Source organism: Stegodyphus dumicola, chromosome 2, assembly GCF_044657685.1.
Source record: "Stegodyphus dumicola isolate Sdum_Otavi_A_Nest chromosome 2, ASM4465768v1".
NCBI lineage: Eukaryota > Metazoa > Arthropoda > Arachnida > Araneae > Eresidae > Stegodyphus > Stegodyphus dumicola.
The window spans coordinates 213,722,024-213,745,158 of record NC_140769.1 but is presented as its reverse complement, the minus strand read 5'-3'; the positions used below and the strand labels follow the sequence as shown (position 1 = coordinate 213,745,158).

At 31.5% G+C, this 23,135-nt stretch overlaps 1 protein-coding gene and 1 long non-coding RNA gene across 2 annotated transcripts in view; one reads left to right on the top strand and one right to left on the bottom strand.

Moving 5' to 3' along the window:
• Positions 1-23,135, top strand: part of Tcs4 (Threonyl-carbamoyl synthesis 4) — a 500,068-nt gene that overhangs the window by 205,739 nt on the left and 271,194 nt on the right. The gene's annotated exons all lie outside the window — the stretch shown is intronic.
• The window catches only part of LOC118188855 (uncharacterized), an 81,594-nt gene continuing 64,264 nt past the window's right edge, over positions 5,806-23,135 (bottom strand). The window contains exons 2-3 of the long non-coding RNA XR_015039771.1: positions 9,797-9,938; positions 5,806-6,045 (exon numbers count right to left, since the gene is read on the bottom strand). This is a non-coding gene — a long non-coding RNA (uncharacterized LOC118188855). The remainder of the gene's footprint in view (positions 6,046-9,796; positions 9,939-23,135) is intronic.

Here is a 23,135-nt window from a genome sequence, read left to right as displayed (position 1 = left end):
AAGTAAAATAATCTGATGTGTACACCACATGACTTCCTTGTACGGAATATTAAATTATACGCATTTTTTCTTGCATTTCGTTGAAACCTATTTGATTGAATTAAATCTACTTCGCCGACAGCGCATAAACCACGATAGAATAAATGCATTCTTTAAAATTCACTCTATTTGTTTACCATAGCGACATTCTGGCGCTAGGTTCACTTAACAGTATTATATTTCGTTCATATTATAACTCAGAAAGCACAAAATTAATATCATTTAAAGAATTATCTAATCGTTGCCACATGTTTTATTCAAATACTATAATAAAGCTAGATCGATGTATAAAAGAAATTAAGCAAACAAAACAAAAAAAAACATTCAATTAATTTAGTTCTCACTTCGCGGCAAGGCAAAAATACATAAAAATTCAAAATATCTGTATTAAAAATTACGAAGTAAATCTTAAACACTTATTTCCTCGAAAAACTTCCAGAAAAGATTAAGCATGATTTAATTCGCAATGCTAAATGAAGGGGTTATCTTTGTTGTTGCGAAGCTAAGTTTCTCTAAATTGGCAACAAATCCACTATTCTGCTGTTTCAAATGTAAACAAGCACTGGCCGCCATCAAAAACATTATTAGGCTTAGAGGCACTTAAACAACTTTAAAATTGTTTATAATTCTAAAAATATTGCATACAGATTTACTAAAGGCATAAAAACCTTAACCGGAAGAACAACAGAATTCAATCATTTTTAAAGCAAAAAATTTACAATTTATAAACATATAAGAGTGAACAAACTGAGATCACTCAGCCGGGTAACAGAGTGGATATATATATAAATATATTTACATACGTTTGGTGCGGCCGATTGCAACCAAAATACGAGGTGCACATCTACATGTTATAGCAGTCCTATATACAAAATTTCAACGTTCTGAGGCTACTCGTTTTTGAGTTATGCGAGATACGTACGTACGTACATACGTTCGTACAGACGCCACGAATAATTCTCTTCAGAATTCATTGTAAAGCAGTTTTATGATTTTTTTGGGGAAAAGAGTATTTTATTCTCTCCTTAAGTACAGATATCACGCAAAAACATCGTTATATTGCATTCGATATTGGTCAAAATGAATATTTTCGTGGAAATATGCTGCCTGAACCTTTTCGCGATTACAATACTTCCATTTTACTTCGTACAAGGAAGTAAAAAGCGGGAAGTAAATTTTATTTTCATTCAGTCTCTTGCGCAGCGCAGAAGGAAAGGTCGAATGTTCTCACGGCATGATTTCATCGAAATGGAAGACATTCCTCTTGATTTCTTTTCAAATTAATTGTGACTGCAGATAAAAGTTGGTGTCTTACTTATCCTGAGACAAAACAGCTATCATCTGAATGGACTGGAGAAGGTCCCCGCGGTTACAGAAATTTCAGTTTCAGAAAATATACAGTAATAACTATGTTGGTGTACTATTTTTTTATATCACAAGAAATAAATTTAATTATCATATAATTGATAATTCACAAGAAATATACTTTGAGGAACAGACGGTGAATTTCATATTTTATAATGAACAGACTTCCAAAGAGAATTTAGGGCTTTAGTACTGAAAATGCTCAATCAGACATCTGTTACTGAGATGCAAGTGAAAGAATGTTACTTTCTGCTTATCGCATTTTATTTTAAAAACAATTATACACTTAGAATGTAAAATACTTTTATTTCATTAAAACAAAATATAAAAAAACTCTTTCCAGCAAAATTTTTCATTATAAAACCATTTTATTCTATTATAATTCCTTATCCACTTTATTCTATTATAACTCCTTATCCTTAACATACAAACCCATTACATTGAAAGTAATTTTAACAGATGAGCTGACAGAATGTTATAATGTTTGTTTAGTCAGGTAAAAAAGGCACATGTTTTGAAGAATAATGTAAGAAGTAAACAGAGAATAGTAGGCATGAAAGCATGCATGTAGCAACTAAAGATGTAGTCAAATTTAAATGTAAGCAAAAGGTTGTTGCCACAGTGAGATGAAACACTATACCTTTTTAACTGCTTTCTAAGGAACGACAGAACAAAAAGTTTATCATATTACAAATATGATAAACTTTGTGTAAATATTATGTAAGTTTTATCCCAAGTTGTTAACAGTTATTTTTAGTTTAAGCCACTTTCCTGTCGCTCTTAATTTCAGCTTACAATTTCCTACCAGAATGTGTTTTTTTCAGAATCGCGGTTAAATGAAAATGAAGGAAGAGCAGTACTTAAAGTCGAAGTTCCACTGATTTCATTAGACAGAGCCAGAGATTCTGACTAGCGCGCGTTCTCTCTTTGGCTACACTCTCTCTAGCTATTACTACGCTCGGACGTAATTCAGGCCCTTGATAGCTTCGCCGTTTAGTTAGCGATTCAGGGGCTAACTTCCGTAGAGTTTTGATAGCTTCGGCTATATCTTTTTTGTTAAGCATTAGTTAAGTTTTATTTCTAAAAATTCTTGAGTTCAAGCCCAAGTGGAGGCTTGTATGTACGTTCAGAGAAAGGGCCATCAGTGAACTTTATTTTGAGTAATATAGGCTAATTTCCCCTTCTCAAGTTATGTTCTTAAGTTTATGTAAGTTATTGGTAAGCGATTATTCGCTTATCAATTCTCAAGGTTCTACACTAAATTCTAGGTTGGAACATTACAATCATAATGTGAAAATTACCATAAAATTTTGCGAAATGTCGTGCAACAGTAAATATTTCCTTTCTTTCTTCATTATAAAATAATATTTCTAAAATGATGTTCAATTATAAAGAATCCGTAACAATATAATAAATCGAAAACATAGTTACGACAAGTCTTATTATTATTAGCTACGATGATTCAAAAAATTCTTTTTGTCGAATTCATGATAAATTGCTTTAAATCATAAGTAACAAGAAACCTTTAACAAGAAAATAATGTTTCCAATGCGATGCAACTGTCCACAGAAGTGTACTACAAATATGTGTTCGTGCAAATCAGCTGATTGACTTTGTAATTCAAAATTCTATAACAGTCAACCCTGTTGTAACAGGTAGTAAGAAATATTAAATGTATTAAAGGAAAACATATTACATCATTCTTATTCTTTAAATTTCATAATTTTTATTAATTTTTTTCCTGGGCTATCAATTTAATTTTCTAACTATCGTCAAAATTATTTTTTTTAAATATTGAAATATTTTCACTAATTATCGAGAGAATTGTGTTTTCCGCATGAGAGCTTTGTAAAATGGCATGAATATTGCATTTTTTTTAATTTTTATTTCTTGTGACTCTTTGAAAAATAATTGTAAGACAGTTTCATCGACATAATCTTAAATCATACCTTCTTTTGATCACTTTCACAATTTTTGTTTCAATTAAAAAGTTAAAATGTATTTTAACTTTTTTTGGAACATACTGTATACAATATATCTGCGAATGGAAAATCCTATCATAAGTAATCCCTCGTTTCGGGCGTTTACCGGAAGGCGTTGGTAGCTCCTAGATTTTAACGCAAAGGCTTGCTAAAAGTTCGAAATGGAAACATATCAAAGCATACTTCGGGCTTTTACAAAGCCACTTTGGTAAAAGCTAGGTTTTACTGGTAAAACCAAGGATTTGCCAGACTTCGGGCTTTTACAGTAACAGATATATATTTTTAATCAGGAAGTAATTTTCTCTTCTTTCAATCATTTTTATGTCATGTGAAACTAACTAACTAATAAAAGACATATGCGTTAATAATTAAATCAACTTTAACCAGTCAAGAATTTTTCTGAATGTTTTTTAAAAAGGAAAAAAATTAAATTACCTTCTATTTCTTTATTTTCCTGGAAATCAACGTAAGGATTTATTAAAATGTAACAATCAGTACGTTGAGTACGAAACATGTATTTTTTATAATTAAAGAACCAGCACCAAATATGTTGCAAAAATTATGTTCTGCATATGACACCACGATGTTTGAAAGAAAATTCCATCGAGTTGAGTTAACATTCAGATCGTAAAAATCGTAAAACTTATTGCATACTTTTAACCATGAAAGTGGAGGTTTAATGGTTTGGGGATGTGTCGCTGTCTCTGGGATGGGAAATAAACTTTTTATAGAAAATAATATGGATGAACATAAATGTATAAATATTCTTAATGAAAACCTGAAAACATGATAAATGAAAACTTGGAATGCAAAATACAAAGTCTATCATAATAATGATCCCAAATATGTAGCTCTAAATGTTCGTTTGCGGTTATTATACAAAGTTCCTGAATTCTTCGTTTGCGGTTATTATAAATTTCCTGAAGTTGCCAAAATTCCTCCATATTCTCCGGATCTAACTCATATCGAACATACGGAATGCGTTGAAGAAAGAATAGGAAACTTTAAATTTCCTCGAAAGCATTAGTAAAACAATTTCTTACAGAAAAATACTACAAAATAGAACATTCTTACATAAAACATCAGTTGAAACTGTCCCAAAGTGCATGAAATAGGTAGCCCTATTTGAAGAACATCTAACAAAATATTTAACTTACCGTTATTTTTTTGTTTTTATTAAATATAAACTATTTGTTTAAAGTATCCGAACACTTATGTAATCTCATTTTCAAAGCATTTTAAATAGATTTTTTAAACCAAAAAACGCTTTGAATAACATTTTCAAAAACAAGCAGGTTTTAAAAAATTTGAAAAATAGTACGCCTAGGGAAAAAAGTTATTTCACTAGCATTTATTAACTAATGTTTGCAAATAAAACTGGAAAAACATCTGAAACAAATGTGAGGTATGACAAATATATTATACCAAAAATAATAGTGTTACGAATTTGGTATTTAAAAAGCTAATGTTAGTTCAATTATAAATTAAATGGTTTTATTTCTCGCGCAGTGCAGCACGTGACGAATATTAAAAGAAAGCTAAACCGTAAAATTGAAAATACAAGAGTGCGTGCATTAAATAAATAAATATCTCTTTTTGATTTCGAGAAAGTACTGGAAAATTTTAGCGCGTGATTTTAAAATCTTATAAAATGAGAAAAACATCTCAGTTTGTAGTAGTTGCTTAGTTTGTTGTTGTTTAGAAAACTGCTCTGCTCTTGTTGATTGTAGTGAATTCGCGGATTAGCGTTCTTTAGCTGTTTTGAATTACGTTCTATTGGACATTTGAGTAGTTAAAAGATAACTACTGTGAGATATTGTAATACTGCATGATAATTTGAGAAAACTTAAGCATTTTTGTCGTGATAATAATAAATTTTTGTTCATTTTTCATCGGACTTGTGCATTCATTTCATAACAAACCCGTACCCCGTACGCACGCAACAATATAAAGGAAATCGTAATGAAAATATATACTTAATTTATATTGCTACCGTTTTTAAAAGTCTCATTTATTATTTTAATAGTGTGATTGCGTTCATTTGTTTTCTACATTTAAAAATAAATTATTTTTAATTTGTGTTTTTTATAATTTTAATTTTAAATTAATTGATAAAGTATATTCGTAATTTTTAGGCAGATTTGCGAGGTTTAGTGTGAAAAGCAAAAAGGATGATTATTGTTTTCTTGTTATAAATAAATAGTATTTATGATAGATACGTAACAAAATACATAAATTCTGATCTTTAAAATTTTTCACTAAGACAAAATATATTCCCAATGAAAAGATGACGCATACCTTGATATGAATATATATATGATAATTTTTTAAACTGAAATTTTCCATTCATTAAAATGTATTTATTTATCTTTCCTTAAAAACTGATATTCTGTAAAGAACAAACATACCAATATTTTTGGTAAATGTTTTATTTTAATATTATTTGCAATACAGAAAAAAGTCAAGAATTGTGAAATAGGAAATATCATCCTCAGTCTCATCTGTATTCATTACAGTGGAGGTTCAGACATTCCCATAAATGTCATATTAATGTCATCATCATCAAATGCGTATCATACGAATTTACAATACACAAAATGCAAGGAACAAATTCCCGGGAGTCAAAAGAAAGTGTACCAGATTCTTAAGTAAATCAGTTCTATAAAAAAAAAACTAATTCAGAAGTCAAACAACAAAAATATGTTCTATAACTTAAGAAAAAGCACGAATTTGAAGTAAGTCTGTTAGAATTTTTCAAATTATTATTTCTAAGAACATTTATTATTTAACGACATTTTGAATTTTATAAGGTTTTGATAAGATAAACATGGATCCAAAAAAAAATAATAATAATAAAAGATAAAAAAAGCCTACCTTTCTTGATTTCAGAAAGAAAAATAGACAACATATACTATAATGCGATAAATGAATGGTTGTAGTAGTGGTATCTCGTTCAAGAACTACAGTGTAAAACGATGATGAAATGATACTTATTTCCTGCAACCGAGTTATATTCCAATTTTATATTTAAATATCCGCTGTATTTATCAACTTCCTACTAATAGTCCTGAATGGTCTTGACAGATTACAGTCAATTATTTTAAATATCTGTTATCTTATAAGGTCCATAATAGGTTATCTTACAACATCCTTTTCACATGCAGTATAAGGTTCTTTTCACAAGGAAAGGGATTCATTTCGTTCTCTCTCTAAACGAAATGTAATTATTAACAATATACAAATGACACTTTGGTTAAGATTTTACCATGACAAGGATATTACGGGGTGTTTTAAATAAAAGTACACTCAAATCGACCAGAAAGCGTGATAATTTTATTTATGTTGGTATATCTAGAAACATGCTGTTTCTCATAGTAGCGTTTTATTAATTCTAAGGTTATAATTATATGCGATATCTTCTAGAAACACTATAAGAAATCTTCCTTATGAATATATGAGATTATAATCTGTGTCTGTATATGTGCTTTTGGAAATCGTATTTCTCTTAGATGTGTTTTTTTTTATTTCTAAGAAAGTAACGCTGTAGGAAACTTTTACTGATGAATATGCTTTTCTTTTTTTTTTTTTTTTTTTTTTTTTTTTTTTAGGCCCACCAGCGGCCGAGCGGTAAAGTCGCTGAACACTGGTAGTTCGGTCCGAGGTTCGAATCCCGCGAACGGGCTGGCTGCATGGGTGTTTTCGTGGTTTTCCCCATGTGTAACGTGTATACGAGCCAGTTTCCCTTAGAAAGTCCTCCACGAAAGGCATCCCTCCTCTTAGGCAGATAGCCCTAGTGTGCTTTGCCATAATTAAATACACCACACCTTTTTTTTATGCTTAGTAAATCCTTTTTTGTTGTTGTTGTTCTTGTTGTTCTTTGTTAATTCTAGTGTGTTAACACTGTTAAGAATCTTGTTAATGAATGTGACAAACCTTTTGTTTCTTGTAGTTGCGTTTTGTTAATATTAAGATAGTAACACTAAAAAATCCTGTTAATGAATTTTATTTAACAGAGTTTGAGACATCCTTTATCTTAAACTTGTGTTTTATTAATTCTAAGGTAATAATAACATTGTAGGAAACCTTTTAATGTATGCGATTTTTTTCCGGTGTGTGTGGTTGGGACACATTGCTTCCTAAGGTAATCTTATGAATGAGTGTTCCTTCTTTTTTCTTGATGTTCCATTTGCTAATTTCAAGCTAGTAACATTGCAAAAAATCTTGTTCGTGAATTTGATTTCTGCTTTGGGGATACCCTGCTTCTTGTAGTTGTGTTTTATAAATTTTGAAGTAGTAACACTCAAAAATCTTGTTAATCAATATATTTATTTTGTTTGTTTTGAATATCCTGTTTCTCCTAGTGCTGATTTATTATTTCCAAGGTAGTAACACTTTAGGTAACCTTATTAAAAGGGATTTTTAACATATGACAATTAAGATACAATAACACGCCGAACAAGTATTAATTTAGAAGTCAAGCAGCAAACATCAGCGTTATGTTTTCAAAAATTGGAAACATAACACTGATTTTTGTTGTTTGACTACTAAATTAATACATGACAATTAGTAAGGCAGATGGAGAAATACATGAAGAATGTGTTAACATTGGAGCAAAGAGCCTTTGCGGTAGCATCGAATGCACGGTCCATTTTTTTTAAATTTATCAAGACAAATTTCAAGCTAAATTTCAAGTTACACCATAAATCAAAGGCACAAACCGTTTTAAAAGCGGCGCCAGACTATGTTTAAACGAACTAACCCACCCTGTAAACAGCAGGAGGTCAGCTCCCAACATCTCCTGAAATGAGATCGCACTTACACGTACTGCAATGCAGTATGTTAAAAGTACACTTATAAAAGCAGTGTTGCACTAAAATTTGATTTGGGAAACCTTAACTTCGGACATTCTTTATTTTTTCTCAAGAAAATTCGGGGCCATCTCGCGAGGTTATAAGGTATTTTTTCCTGCTTTCCGCATGCATTCGTGGTGTAATTGGAAGCATACTCGAGGCGTATTCGAGAGGTACAGGGTCCGAGTCCCGGCGAAGGCACAGCACATTTTTCACGTCTCCTGCTTCAAAAGAACCTAATGAATCTAACAGTGGCGCCCGAACTAAAAGGTGGTGGACGATTATTCGTAATCACCAGGATTTGGCGTTTCGGGTTCCTTAATCCCCAGTTGCCATTTAAAAGGGGGAGCATATAAGGTATTTTCTCTCCCCTTTCCACATGCCTTTTTGGTGTAATTGGAAGCATACTCGACGCGCATTGGAAAGGTGAAGGGTTAGAGTCCCAGCGATGGCACTACACACATTTTACATCTCCCGCTTTAAAAAAAAAAAAAAAAAAAAAAAAAAAAAAAAAAAAAAAAACCTAATGACTCTACAAGGTAAACTGTGCTATTTCGAGACTTTTAAGAGGACACTAATTATTTTGCGAAATCACGCTAAACAATTGGGCATTTTGATAATAGTAGTTTCAAATAAAGTTTTCATTTAACGATTCGCGTTCACATTAAAAAAAATAACTCTACATACAGAGTAAAATTATAAATAACTACAACACGTATAATGCGGTTAATGAATGTTTGTACCATACTAAAATGCATTAAATACGTTACATAACATAATTAATAAATATGCAATTATGCTACATAAAATTAATTACATGTAACATAACTAAATAGAGAGCTATATCAGGGTATACCTATATAACTGAGCTATATCAGGCATCGGCATTCTTTTCTGGCTGCGGGTCACGATCACCAAAGTGTGTGTATAAAGAAGACGTTTCAGGTCAGAGGTATTTTAATTTTAGAACAGTCTTTCTTGGTGAATAATAAAATAAATTTTATTGAGAAAATAATTACAGTACGTTTTTAAATATACAAATTATAATTACAATTAAAACAAAAATAATTGAATTAACTTTATTTTTCTCTTCGATATCAATGGCTACCCTGATGTTGAACTTATGATGTCATTTTAGTTAAGTCTGGCTTGTAGTTAGATGTCTTAAGACGAATACAAGCATCTGAAATTTCATTATTATGCGAGCAAAATAGCGAAGCCAATTTTTATAATTACGAATTATGGATCGGCGTTGCCAAACTTACGCATTTATCCTTGAAATTATGTTACAGTTAAAAAAAATTAAAATGCATGCTTGTAACTGCAACTTCATAATCAAACAAAAATGTTATTGGTATTACTTATTTTCGATTTATTTTTTTATGTAATGTTTAACAGCTCGTTTCACATTTATGTTTTATAATTTATTTTTATACATTGTACTTTATTCTCGGAATTCAAGTGGGTCACTTGAAATTATGAAATTTGTCACTCAGTGACACGAGAGGCATAGGTTACCAAAGCATGAACTAGAATTTATTATTAAATTAACATACTTACGTTTATAAACCAATGGAATTTAATAATTCTAAGCCGTCGCCGACTAAGATCATGCTTTCTGCTTAAGTGGATGTTGTTTAAATGCAGTAAAATACACATGCCTTCATTTTCTTCTTTATTGTGATGTCCGTTGACTTGAAACCTGTAACATATATTTAAAGTTAGAAAAGACACGGCACATTGGCCTGCATTGAAAGCATATAAATGTAGGTTTTACTTTCAAAACACGCACATAGAGCCCGGATATTGCATTTTAAATGTTTTTATTTTACTAGTAAGAAATAGATAAAAGTAAACAAAGGTAAGTTAAGTAATAATTGATATTGCAAGGAATGTCCTGATCAGTCCACAGGATTCATGTAATGGCGAGCAATTCACACACACTATTAGTTCCACCGGCGTTGATAGAATACGTTATCCTTTTAACATCCACAGCTAGCTTTAAATAATATGATCGGCTTGGCTTAAACCAAAAAGGCACTTAAACACCAAAGAAGACAGTCTATCTTCTCCAACTCTTGAGAGCAAGCAAGCCATCCGCTCGCATCTACTACTCTCCACTGTCGTCCACGTCTGGACGCTATATGGCCTTGTCTTAACTGCTCCGCACTGCGCTAAGCTGGGATGACGTCACCACGCTGGTATTCTAATTCAGTATCAGTCGTCGATGATCTCCACATAAATGTGAAAACATTGTACAACAGTGATAACATCGCCAGATAACATAAATTAGACATTAAGAAATTCATGACCATTGGAGAAAGTATTAATTTCGTTTTTTATTTGACATTTGCGAAAAACCACATAAATTCAAGTTTTTGTTCTATCTGTATCCATTATTAACATCTCCGAATCTCACAATGGCGGAGAAACACGCTAAGTAAAATTTGAAATGAAACAAAAATGAAATCTTAATTTTGCAATAATTTTGAATGAAACTCGATCGATCAGACACAAATCTCTCTTTCTCAGGAGCAAAAATGGGAGACTTGACAAGCATTTTATATTGGAAACAATGGACTGAGTACAGCGAAAACGAACTCTCGAGGAAAATACTAATGAAGCATGAAAAATTACAATATTAGAATTCTGAAAGGCTTAGGAAGAAATAGATTGGAATTAATGTCATTAATTAAAGTAAATACATTTTTATGAAGCTTTAAAGAAATCCAATTCAGCAAATGAAGAAGCTTTAGGGATGATTTTCACAGAACCAAAATCAAATTTGTGATTACGTGCCCATCTATGATTAGCTATTGAAGATTTATTTATATCTCCTTTTCGAACATCATATTCATGTTCCTTGATGCGGTATTTTAGCGCTCTTTTAGTTTTTCTGATCCACGTCAAATCATATTTAGAAAATATTCTATAAACTCCACAAGAAATGAAACAACCTCGCTTTTGAAGAGGACAGATTGGTACAAAGTGGCCAATTTTTATAAAACAAAAAGCAGTTCCTTCATTACAGTAGTAGAATATATATGATAGTGTGATCGCCCCACAAAATCTAGGATAGGAAGAAATGTGCAAGTGATTCAGAAAATGTTCATTCAAAGTCCTCAGAAATCACGAAGACAGGCATTTCGCGAAAGTGTTAATTTGACCCAACACAGAGATATTAAATAAAGTATCTTTTATTTCTATAAATATATTTGCAACCATATTATAACAAAATGGAAATATAAACATACATATAGGATCATTTTGGAAATACATATATAAATATGAAATCATTTGACGCTGCTTATTTATCGTTCGCAGAATTGAACTTAAGCGTTTTTAAATGTGAACTTTAAAACGTTTGACCATTTTTCTCCTGAAGAAACAAAAGCACGTACCAAAAACCGTGCCACATTTTTGCCATACTGTTTTATTTATTAGGTGTTAACATGTAACAGCGTGAAATAATCATTTAAAACACACAAGATTTATTCATTTCACAGAAATTATTGATGATTAGATGCATAAAGCAAGAATGTGAAATATCATAGTCTGCATCTATCATTTTTGTAATCCAACAGTTATCATTAAACAAGTATAATCTATGAACGCAATAACTTACATGAAGGGTTAGATACACAAAGTATGTATGACGACCAAATATCCACGCCCTCTTTCAAAATCTCATCGCGATAGTTGTTGCCATCAGCACATATCCCTCGCAAAGCCACCGAATATTCACCCCAACAATCCACATAAGTGTCATTTTTCAAAGTAATCAATGAGATGATATCGGTTTATAGATGACCTACATTCCAGTGGACTTCGGGAATCAAGTTTTCAGTCTTCTTCAGGTAAAGCAATCCAGGGGCTTATCGCTAAGTCCACTTGCAGTATTTATAATATCAAACGAAAGTTATATTCCTCTAGGAAGCCATTAGGATAAAACAACAACATTGTTGAATGCAGTACGTTTATGAAACGCAATAAAACGTCATACCCGAAACCAATTCATTCAGTGTACACAAACAGGTTCAAAATAATTTGTAATACACCCACAGCTATGCGTAGGTATGTTTCACCTGATGCAAAGAAGATGATATGTCCTAGTACGCAGCCATATTAACAACATTTAAACACTTTTATGACCATCACAGGTCTAAACATTTTAAGTCTTAATTCTTACATTAGTATTCGTATATTAATATACAATAATTGTACATTCATGCATTCAGAAAACAATTAGCCAACAATGGTTTAAAATTATAAAAAATAACAATGCAGCTAATGTAAAAAAACATTGAAATAATTTTGAAGCCATTTTTTTAACTAATTTTCTGCTAATTTAATTTTACTGCTTTTGTTAACAAGCAAATTTATCAATATATTTATTTTTCAAAATCTACTTGATTACTGTATTCGTGCTCTATAGAAAGAAAAGCCATGTTTAAAATGTTTTTTTGACCTAATGAAAAAAAAATCTTACATAATATTTTAATTATTTTAAGTTTTCCGAAGCATCTCTCTCTAATAGAATAGTAAACACGTGATGCATTTCTACTTCTTTGTACGAAGTAAAAAGGAAGTATTGTAATCGTGAAAAGTTCGGGCAGCATATTTCAACGAAAATATCTATTTTCACCGCTATCGAATGCAATTTAACAATGTTTTTGCGTGACACCTGTATGTAAGGACAGAACAAAAGACTCTATTTCTCAAAAAAAATTATAAAACTGCTTTACTCTTATATGTTTGTAAATTGTGCATTTTTGCTTTAAAAATTATTGAATTATGTTGTTCTTATCTTCCGGTTAAGGCTTTTATGCCTTTAGGAAATCTGCAAGCAATATTTGTAGAATTATCAACAATTTATGAGCTCTTTAAGTGCGATTAGGCCTAATTTTTAAATAATATGGCGGACATGTTTGTTTACGTTTGAAACAAGAGAATAGTAGATTTGATGCCAATCTAGAGACACTAAGCTTCGCAACAGCAAAGATAAAGCCTTCATTTATTATTGCGAATTAAATCATGCTTAATCTTTCCTGGAATTTTTCGAGGAAATAAGTGTTTAAGATTTACTTCATAATTTTTAATATAGATATTTTGAGTTTTTATGTATTTTTGCCTTATCGTGATGTGAGAACTGAATTTATTGAACGAGAAATACTGAATCCTCTGTTAAAAACTGTTTATTTTTTGTTACGTTTGTTTAATTTCTTTTATACATCGTTCTAGATTTATTATAGTATTTGAATAGAACATGTGGCAACAATTAGATAATTCTTCAAATAATATACATTTTGTGCATTCAGAGTTATAATATGAACGAAATAACGCTATTAAGTGAACCTAGCGCCAGAGTGTCGTATGGTAAACAAGTATAATGAAATTTAAAGAGTGCATTTATTCTATTGTGGTTTATGCACTATCGACGAAGTAGATTTAATTCAGTCCAATAAGTTTAATGAAATGCAACAAAAATGCAATTCCGCGGACGGGCTGGCTGCATGGGTGTTTTCGTGGTTTTCCCCATGTGTAACGTGTATACGAGCCAGTTTCCCTTAGAAAGTCCTCCACGAAGGCATTCCTCCCCTTAGGCAGATAGCCCTAGTGTGCGTTGCCATAATTAAATACACACACACACACACACACACGCAACAAAAATGCGTATAATTTAATATTCCGTACAAGGAAGTCATGTAGTGTACACATCAGATTTTTAATTTTGCATTCAGGAAACTGCGATATTTTCCGATATTTAATACCTTTCTAGATACATTTTTATAAGATAATTCATCTCTGCCAAAAATATTTAACAAAGGACTCTATTTCCCCAAACGAATTATAAAACTGATTTGAAATGGATTCAAAAGAGATTTTTTTCATGGCGTCTGTACGTATGTACCTATGTACGTATCTCGCATAACTCAAAAACGAGTAGCCTCAGAACGTTGAAATTTTGTATATAGGACTGCTATAACATTCAGATATGCAACTCCCTTTTTGGTTGCAATCGGCCGCACCAAAAGTATATATATATTCCCAGTCTCTTATTCGGCTCAGTTAGCTCAGTTATTTTTATTCTTATATGTTGGTAAATTGCGCATTTTTTGCTTTAAAAGTGATTGAATTATGCTGCTCCGGTTAAGGTTTTTATGCGTTTAGTAAATCTGCATGCAATATTTGAAGAATTATTTGGTAGCTCGTCAAACAAAAATTGCAACATAACCTCATTAGTATATAATTAGCACTTTCGCGACAAAGAGCATAAATAGCTAGTTTGCCATATTTTTTGCAATTTACGGGAAAATGGTAAATAGATTTACAGATGTTACAATTCTTATACGGATGACGCATTTTCGAGATTTGTCACAGAAGTTGAGACCTAGTAGTAAGGCTCTATCTAAAACTACTGGAAATAAGCTATTCGAAAAGTAAAACATTTTAACACAATGAGGTTTACGGCCCTATTAAGGTGTACCAGAAACCACTTACCAGTCACACATAATAAAAGTCGCATTATAAAACACGAACTTAATATAATTGTGAACAACTGTAATCCAACTATGTAAGACTAAATCTAATTAACTATTAAACTACACTCTGTTTTTTGTGCCTATGACGATTTTTCTTCTTGGCACTAAACCAAAAATTTAGACCACCAAGAATACACACAAGAGACAAGACTTAAACATAGCGTTTATTAAAACTTTACGACGCAAAGTAACAAAGTCTGTGAAGACTTGCATCTTGAAATATATCTAAGAAATTAAGGCGATATATATGAAAGAAAAAGCATCTAAGGATAAAGTACCAGGGGAATTTTTGTATTATAAACAAGAAAATATCTCTTTTTCATATAGTTCTGAGGAACCTGTAGTTTCCAAGAGAAACCCTTGGTCAAAAAAATAAAGCATTCTGATTTAAATGGCGAACAGATTCACATACTGTTCCCTCCAATAAGATATCCGAAGCAAATTCAGTTGTTATTTTTAATCTGATATTGCTAAAATTTTAATTTAATTTTAAATCTGTCATACTTCAAAACATCATCTTAATTATGTATGATCTTTTACGTATACGACGTGGCCAGGGTTCTTATGATCCTACGTGTTTCTCCGGACAAATATGTCGGTATTTAATATACTTAAATACAAATAGTTAACATATCTCAGTTTTCATAATTATTCAAATAAAAAAGCATTCTATCCATGGACTGATTTATACATTGGCAAATGGGATAGCTCTTTCAAAATTTTTCTTAATATTTAAAATACGTAAGATTTTCTATGTTCTTTCAGTTCTAGATTTTATAAGCATAAGATTAAAAAACCAGAAGAAAATTTAATTTTTTCTCGCCAGATAATAGACAATATAGCATATCCTCGCTCTCTCCTTTTAATGACTGATATCATTGAGCGAAATTTCGATTTGTGAACAATGGCTAACATGCGCAGGCAATTTCTGCTATTGTGTGACTATCACAATTGGAGCTCGTGAGTATTTTGCTTATCGTAGACATAGTTATGTGCTTAGTTATTAAGCAGCTAAATTTAATTACATTATTTTCATCTTAGTTCTTTAATTTAATTACCGTATTATTTCGAAGATTTTTAAAGCTGAAAAACTAGGAACTTATAAAAAAATTATTTTACAATAGTTATTGAAAAATAAGAAACATTTTACTTTTTTATACAGATGCTGAAGTAAATAATTTATTGCAATACAAGATGTAAATATATTTATTTGCTTTGAATACTAAGTTGCACGCTAATTTTGCTGCTTAAACATCTGAATAAAAACTGCTTCTTAAATTCGAATCAGTACCATAATTAAGTTTTGCAATTAAATCAGTAAAAGCTCCTTAGGATCATCTCTTCATCTCAGTTTTCATTGGGAAAAAAAGCTAGTTTAAAATGCATAAACTCACATTTTACACAATGTATAACAAACTGAAATTTTTTTTTAAATTCCATGGGCATTAATTTTTCGTTTCAGATTTTAAGTTACATATAGTACTCACTTTTCGTTAATTTTCTGGTTATACAACGTAGACATAGTCACTGGGACTCATGATCACACGTAATTTGCCGGAAAACTGCTTATATTTAATACACATGCTGATCGTAATTAAACTTGGCCTATTCAGAGCACTATGTCGCTGTAGCTAAAAATGCCAATTGACTGGAAAATTTGTAGAGTTACAATTGAAAGAATACGCTAAAAGTTTCCGGGAAAAAGTTTAAAATATTTCCTTTAGGGGCCGCATTATAGACAAAATACTTGAACATATATGCAATAAATAACTGTGGGCAACAACTGTGGGCTATGTTTAACATTTTTGAGATCGAAAGAGTAGCATTCTTTCGATTACGATGACTATTAGTTTGTCAGAACGTGCCTTAATCGTGAAACTGCTTTACGAAAACTAGGTAAATGCTGTAACAGCTCTTTGTGAATTTCGAAGTCGAAAGAAATTGCGTCGAGGATCAGTGTCTCCAAAAGGTGTGACAGACATGATATCTCGATTTGCAAAAACTGAATCGTCATGTCATCTGTTTGTTACCGACATTGACCGCCGCTTATTTTCTTTTGCCATGACTTTACTTGCTCGACTAGAAGTCGATGAAGCCTGGCCGTGGAACTGGAACCGTGACTACTTGGAATGGTCGCATTTGGGCCACGGAATGTCCAAGTGCATTTTGCGCAACTCCACTACACTTCGTCTAAAGTTATCCTACGATGTAAATATACTTCCCGATGTATCTTTGGACCATTCTTCTTCAAAGAAAATTGCAATAATGGTATTGTAACGTGCTCCCAGGTTAACGGCCTACAGATATCATGGCATACATAATAGTTTCGTCTAACCTCAACTTCAGCAGCAACAATACCTTGCGTTTGTCACTTTTTATGCAGAATGGTGTCTCTCCACATAATGGTCTCTTAAGAGCAGAGGTTTTTACGGCAACATTTTACCGATGACAGGATGATTAGTCGTTCATTTTCCACTCCTTGGCCGATCCGTTCTCTCTACTCAATACGTGTGGTTTTCGGTTATGGGAGTATTTAAAGAGCGTGGTTTATCGAAGGAATTTTGGGACTTTGGCTGACGTGAAGGATCGTATAATGTTGCATGTGCGAAAGATCACAGGCGATCAGATGCTGAACACCCTATTCATTGTATTATTGCACATATTACACTTTAATGAGGGGGCCCACACTGAACAATATGCTTTACATTGCTAAATAGTCTGTAATAAGTAAACGACGCTTGTTTTGGAATTTGTAGCTTGTTTTTATTTCGTTGTAATGTGCGTACTAGCTAAACTTTTTTTGGATTTTTTTTTCGGATTATTTTAGCGCATCTTTTGAATTGTTTATCACCAAATTTTCAAATCAATCTGTGTTTTACCTACAGAGTGCTTTGAATATGTCAAGTTTAATTTCGACCACCCTGTACTTAAATGTAAATAGTTAACAGATGCTTTCAAAAATGCCTCGGTTCTGATTCTCAAAAATACTCGAATAATAATTACGCTTTCCAAAAAATCATGAGAACAAAACATACAGAAACGCGAAACGTAATTTTTGTTTAAATAACTTCAGATAAGAAACTAATAAATTATTAGGTACTGTTAAATACTTTATATAATTCGCATAAATGATATTTACTTCGCTGAAAAGAAATAGTTCAGGAGAAGCCTGAATAAGAGGTTTTCTCTCGGGCCTCCAGTATTACAAATCGAGCTTTGGTTCTAGAAGTTCTCGTAGCTTTGCGATAACTATTTTAATGTTTATTTTGATATACTTTATTTGGAAGTATCATATATTCTTATCAAGTGAAACACTTGTTTTCTTATCAGAAATTTTCAAAAAGTTACTGATTAATGCTAAATGTGACTATGAAACCAAATACTTTACAAAGCAATCTGCACTTCCTTGAAAGTTCTTGCAATCATTTCCTTTCTTCACGGAAATCTTTCTCACGGATACAAAAACGAATGCGATTGCAACTATTAAGAATTCTAACTTCGCTTTAAGAATCTTATCTTCGCTTTAAGAGTTCCAAGAAATAAAATTTTCTCAGCAAACTCTTTTTGTAAAATACGATCAGCAGATAATGGACGAAAACGATGCTCTGCTAATAATTTTCCTTGGTACGTTTCATGAATTTTAAAAGGAAGGACAGTATATGAAAATAATATTTTTACTAAATTTTAATGACACTTCTTTTGTTGCTTCTTCACCCAGTTATTTACAATAATAGCCCAAGCTACAAATTGCGTCCAATCTCATGTAACGTACTTCTTCACATGTTAAAAGCCACGAGGGTCTTCAGGACAGGCATCAGACGAAGCAAAATAAGCTTAATGCATAGCGTGTTAAACAACTAAGCACTACCAGTACCTCTCATTATCTACTCCTCAATTACTGCAGGTGACTTACATAAGCCAAACGGCAGTATCGCGGTTCAAGCTTAAATAGGTTTACGATAAACTTCAAACTTTAAAACTGTGATGCTTATCTTTGGCATACACTTTAAGATCTAAATGAGTATCGGTTCGAGCTAAGAAGACTAAAAAGACTGAAGTCTGAAAATATAAAAATATACTATATTAGGCGATTCAGCGCTGTTATAAAGATTTAACAAAATTTTCAAATTTTTTCAGATGATTCGTCGTATGTGAGAAAATTCGTCAGAAAGCTGATCTTTGGACTCCGCATTTTAGAATTTAAATGTGATTCTCAAAAGCTGTAGCTCTCGAAATTTTCTAAGAAATTTCGATAGGTACAACTACATTTTCCAAGAGCCATAATTCCATGTTTATATTGTTTTACACAATAAAAACCTTCAAAATCTGTGTCGTTACATTTTTATTGTAACAGATTTTTAAGAAAAGAAATTTACGAAGTAAATTAACGAGAACTTCGTATTTTTATGTAATTATTATAAATGTATGTATATGAATATATATATAAATGTAAATTAGAGCTTATATATAAGTATATATGAATATATGAATATATATGAATATAGTTATATATAAATGTAAATACGTTATATTATCTGCTCGATATTTAGGAAAGTTTATTCCTACGGCATACAAATTTAAAATTATTGTACGATGAAAAGACCATTTTTACTTCTTTGCACTAAATAAAGGAAGCATTGTAATCACGAAAAATTTTGGATGTAATATTTCAACGGAAATATCCCTTTTGTTAGTTCCTGAATCCATTTTGATTACATTTTTGAGTTACAGTACGGTTACAATAAAGGACTCCTTTTTTCCAAAACGGTTTGTTCAGGCTTTTTCTTAAATAACATTCCAATATTTTCGATTCTACGACTCAACGACTCAAATTGTGCCTAATCATTTTGTAAAATTTGGTGCGAAATTTACGGAGAAATTCAAAAATTTGTCTTGGCAAATTTTTTTCAGTTTGAGTCAAGAAAAATTTACTTGGCGAACTTCTTGATATTATGGCAACCTATTTTCTTTTCCCTTCCATTATGGAGGATCAGAAACAAAGTCACATCGTTCCTACCTCTTTACATTGCGCATGAGCGGAAAAAAAAGTCACATCGTTTCTACTTTCAAGTAATTTTAGCAAAGTGCCTAAACCACATATTTGGCATATTTGTTAAGAGCGATAATTTCATGTTATTATCGCTTTTAACAAATATACCGAATTTCATAACGCGCCAATATATAAATTCACGTATATATTCGGAAATTTTGAATAAAAATTGTACTGTTTTGCAGGTATGCTTAGAAATACATCTATTTTAAGATGATGGTAAAAATTTAATAAATTATATTTCAAAATTGTTTTCGAAAATTTATAAAAACTATTTTAAAATACAAATTTTGAAAATAAATCATAAATAATGGACAAATTTTATTTGGAATGAACCTAGATTTGGAAATGTGAAAGCAAGAATCAAACAAGTTTAATAAAAAAAAGATATATTAATAAATATATACCAAACGGAACTAACACTGAGGAGCTAAAATTTTGAGACTAATTTTTTAAAAACTACTCGCGCGATTTTTACAAAACTTGACATTTTGGCGTAATTTGAGTCGTAGAATTGAAATATGGAAAACCTTGGCAGGTCATTTCAGAAAAAGTCCGATTTCGTGTCAGAATACCAATATTAGAACAATGCTGTATATAAATCTAAGACATATCCTAAGTCTCACTTTCGAGACATGAAAAACGCAAGAATTTTGTTAATTGGCCCAGTAGAACGGGAGATATAGAACTGTCCCAATTTTTTTCCGCAGTTTACATGTTTGTAAGGTGAAAATAATGCATACAGATAGTCGTCATCATGAATAAAATATAAAATATTATAAACATTTAAGAACATAAACATTCACTATGCAACAATCGAACTTATTCTTAAACATTTCCATTTTTATGTAAATCACAATTTTCAATAAGAACATAATAATGTAAGCTAAGCATTATTATACTGAATAGGTAATAAACAAATTTTACTAATACATCGAATATACACACCATTTGATGTTTTCACTTTAACAACTCTGGCCTTATTATCTTGACCAGGTAAAACTTCTAGAATTCTATCTAAAGACCATTTAAATGGCGGAAGATTATCTTCCTTTAACACAATTAACATACCCGCTTTTAAATTTTCTTTATTAATAAACCATTTGGTGCGTTGTTGGAGATGATTTAAATAATCAGTTTGCCAACGTTTCCAAATAACTTGAATGAACTTGCCATTTAGAAAGTCTATTATTTGTAAGATGAGACAAATCTGGCTCATGATATGAAGTAATGGAACGTCCAATTAAAAACTGACCCGGCGTTAAGGCTTCAAAGTCATCTGCATCTGTTGATAAAGGTAAAATTGAACGAAAATTGAGAATACCTTCAATCTGTGTGACAACAGTCCAAAATTCCTCTAAAGTTAATTTATAACTGCCGATTGTACGCTGAAGATGGTATTTAAATTACTTGATACCTGCTTCCCATAAACCACCGAAATTTGGTGCTCTAGGTGGAATTAGTTTCCAATTTATACCTTCAGATGTTAAGAAATCTGCTATATCAGAATTAGATTTAAGGACTAAGCTATGCAATTTTTTCAGTTCTGATTTTGCACCAACCATATTAGTACCGTTATCTGACATTATGGTATTACATTTTCCACGTCTAGCAATAAATCTTTCAATAGTAGCAAGTAATGAATCTGTGGTTAAATCAGTTACTACCTCTAAATGTACTGCTTTAGTAGCTAAACATATGAATATAGCAACGTACACTTTTGCATAATTACCCTTTCTCTGATTTTTATACTTTATGAGGAATGGACCAGAAAAATCGAGTCCACAAGTATTAAATACAAACCCTGGGTTAACTCTCTCACCAGATAAATTTCCCATAAGTTGTTCACATACAATTGGTTTAACCTTAAAACATGTTACACATTCATGTACAACCTTTCGAGCTTTCGAGCCATTAAAAACTCAAAATTTACTAAGAACCTGATGCAATAGTGCTTGAGCACCAAGATGTAAATATTTAACATGGTAATACTGAAACATTAATCTAGTAAATACATGATCTTTTGGCATTACATAAGGAAACTTTTGGTTGTAATTAAGATTACTATTGGCAAGTCTGCCTCCTACTCTCAGAAGAGAATCATTATCTAGAAATGGACATAAAAATTTTAAGTTACTTTTGGAAGAAACACAATTCTTATTTTTTAAAGATAGAATATCCTTGCTAAAATGTTGTAACTGTACATACCTGATCATGACTTTCTCATCGTCATCCAATTCTTTAACAGTTAGAGAACTTATTAATTTTTTTCCCTTTACAATTGGCTATAAATCTACAAACAAAACTCAACACACGAATATATTTATTACTGATGTTAAGTATATGATCTGAAATAAGGGAATTAGAGTTCACATTTAAATTAACTAAGTTTTAGTCAAGTTAACCCTTAAGTCCCTCAAGTCAAGTCCATAAGTTTTAGTTCTTTGACGTATTCCACATCATCCATATCAGATGACATTACTTCACAAGGATTAGTCAAAAACCTCTCCTTAGTCAAGAAAGTTGGTCCATACCACCATAAATCATTATGAAGAATAGGTTCAGTTCCACGTGATAGCAAATCAGCTGAATTATTGTGAGTGCTAACATAGTACCACTCATGAACAGCAGTCATGCTGCGAATAACAGATACTCTATTAGCAACAAATGTCTTTAGTTGATGGAGTTCCTTCTTAATCCATGCTAACACTATGGACGAATCAGTGAAGTAATAAACCTTGACTATAGGCAGCTGAATGGCTTCTAATATTCTTTTCATTAGTTTTACCAACAGAACTGCACCACAAAGTTCCAAACGAGGAATGGTAATTGACTTCAGAGGTGACACTCGAGACTTGCTTCACAGAAGTCTTGATGAACATTCATTTGAAGATGACATACATTTCACATAAATTGCAGCACCATAGGCTTTCTGACTAGCATCACAGAATCCTATAATTTCTATTTGCTGTTCATTGGTTAGAAGAAATCTGGGGATGCGATAATCGTTGACTATTTTTAGACTATGCAGAAATTTTTTCCATTCTTCAAAGTAATTTTTAGGAAGAGGTGTATTCCAATTTAATTTTAGAAGCCAAAGGTTTTGTAGAAATATTTTAGTCTTTGTCGTAACAGGTCGAATTAAACCTAACGGATCAAAGAGGCGACCAATTGTTGATAAGTCATCCCTTTTCGTTCCTGTTTCTTCAAAGTCTGATATCTTTAAATCGTAAAAAAAAACAGTCTGTAGACGTATTCCATGACATTTCTAAGGCCTTTGTAATCTGAGGCTTATCCATAACTTGAA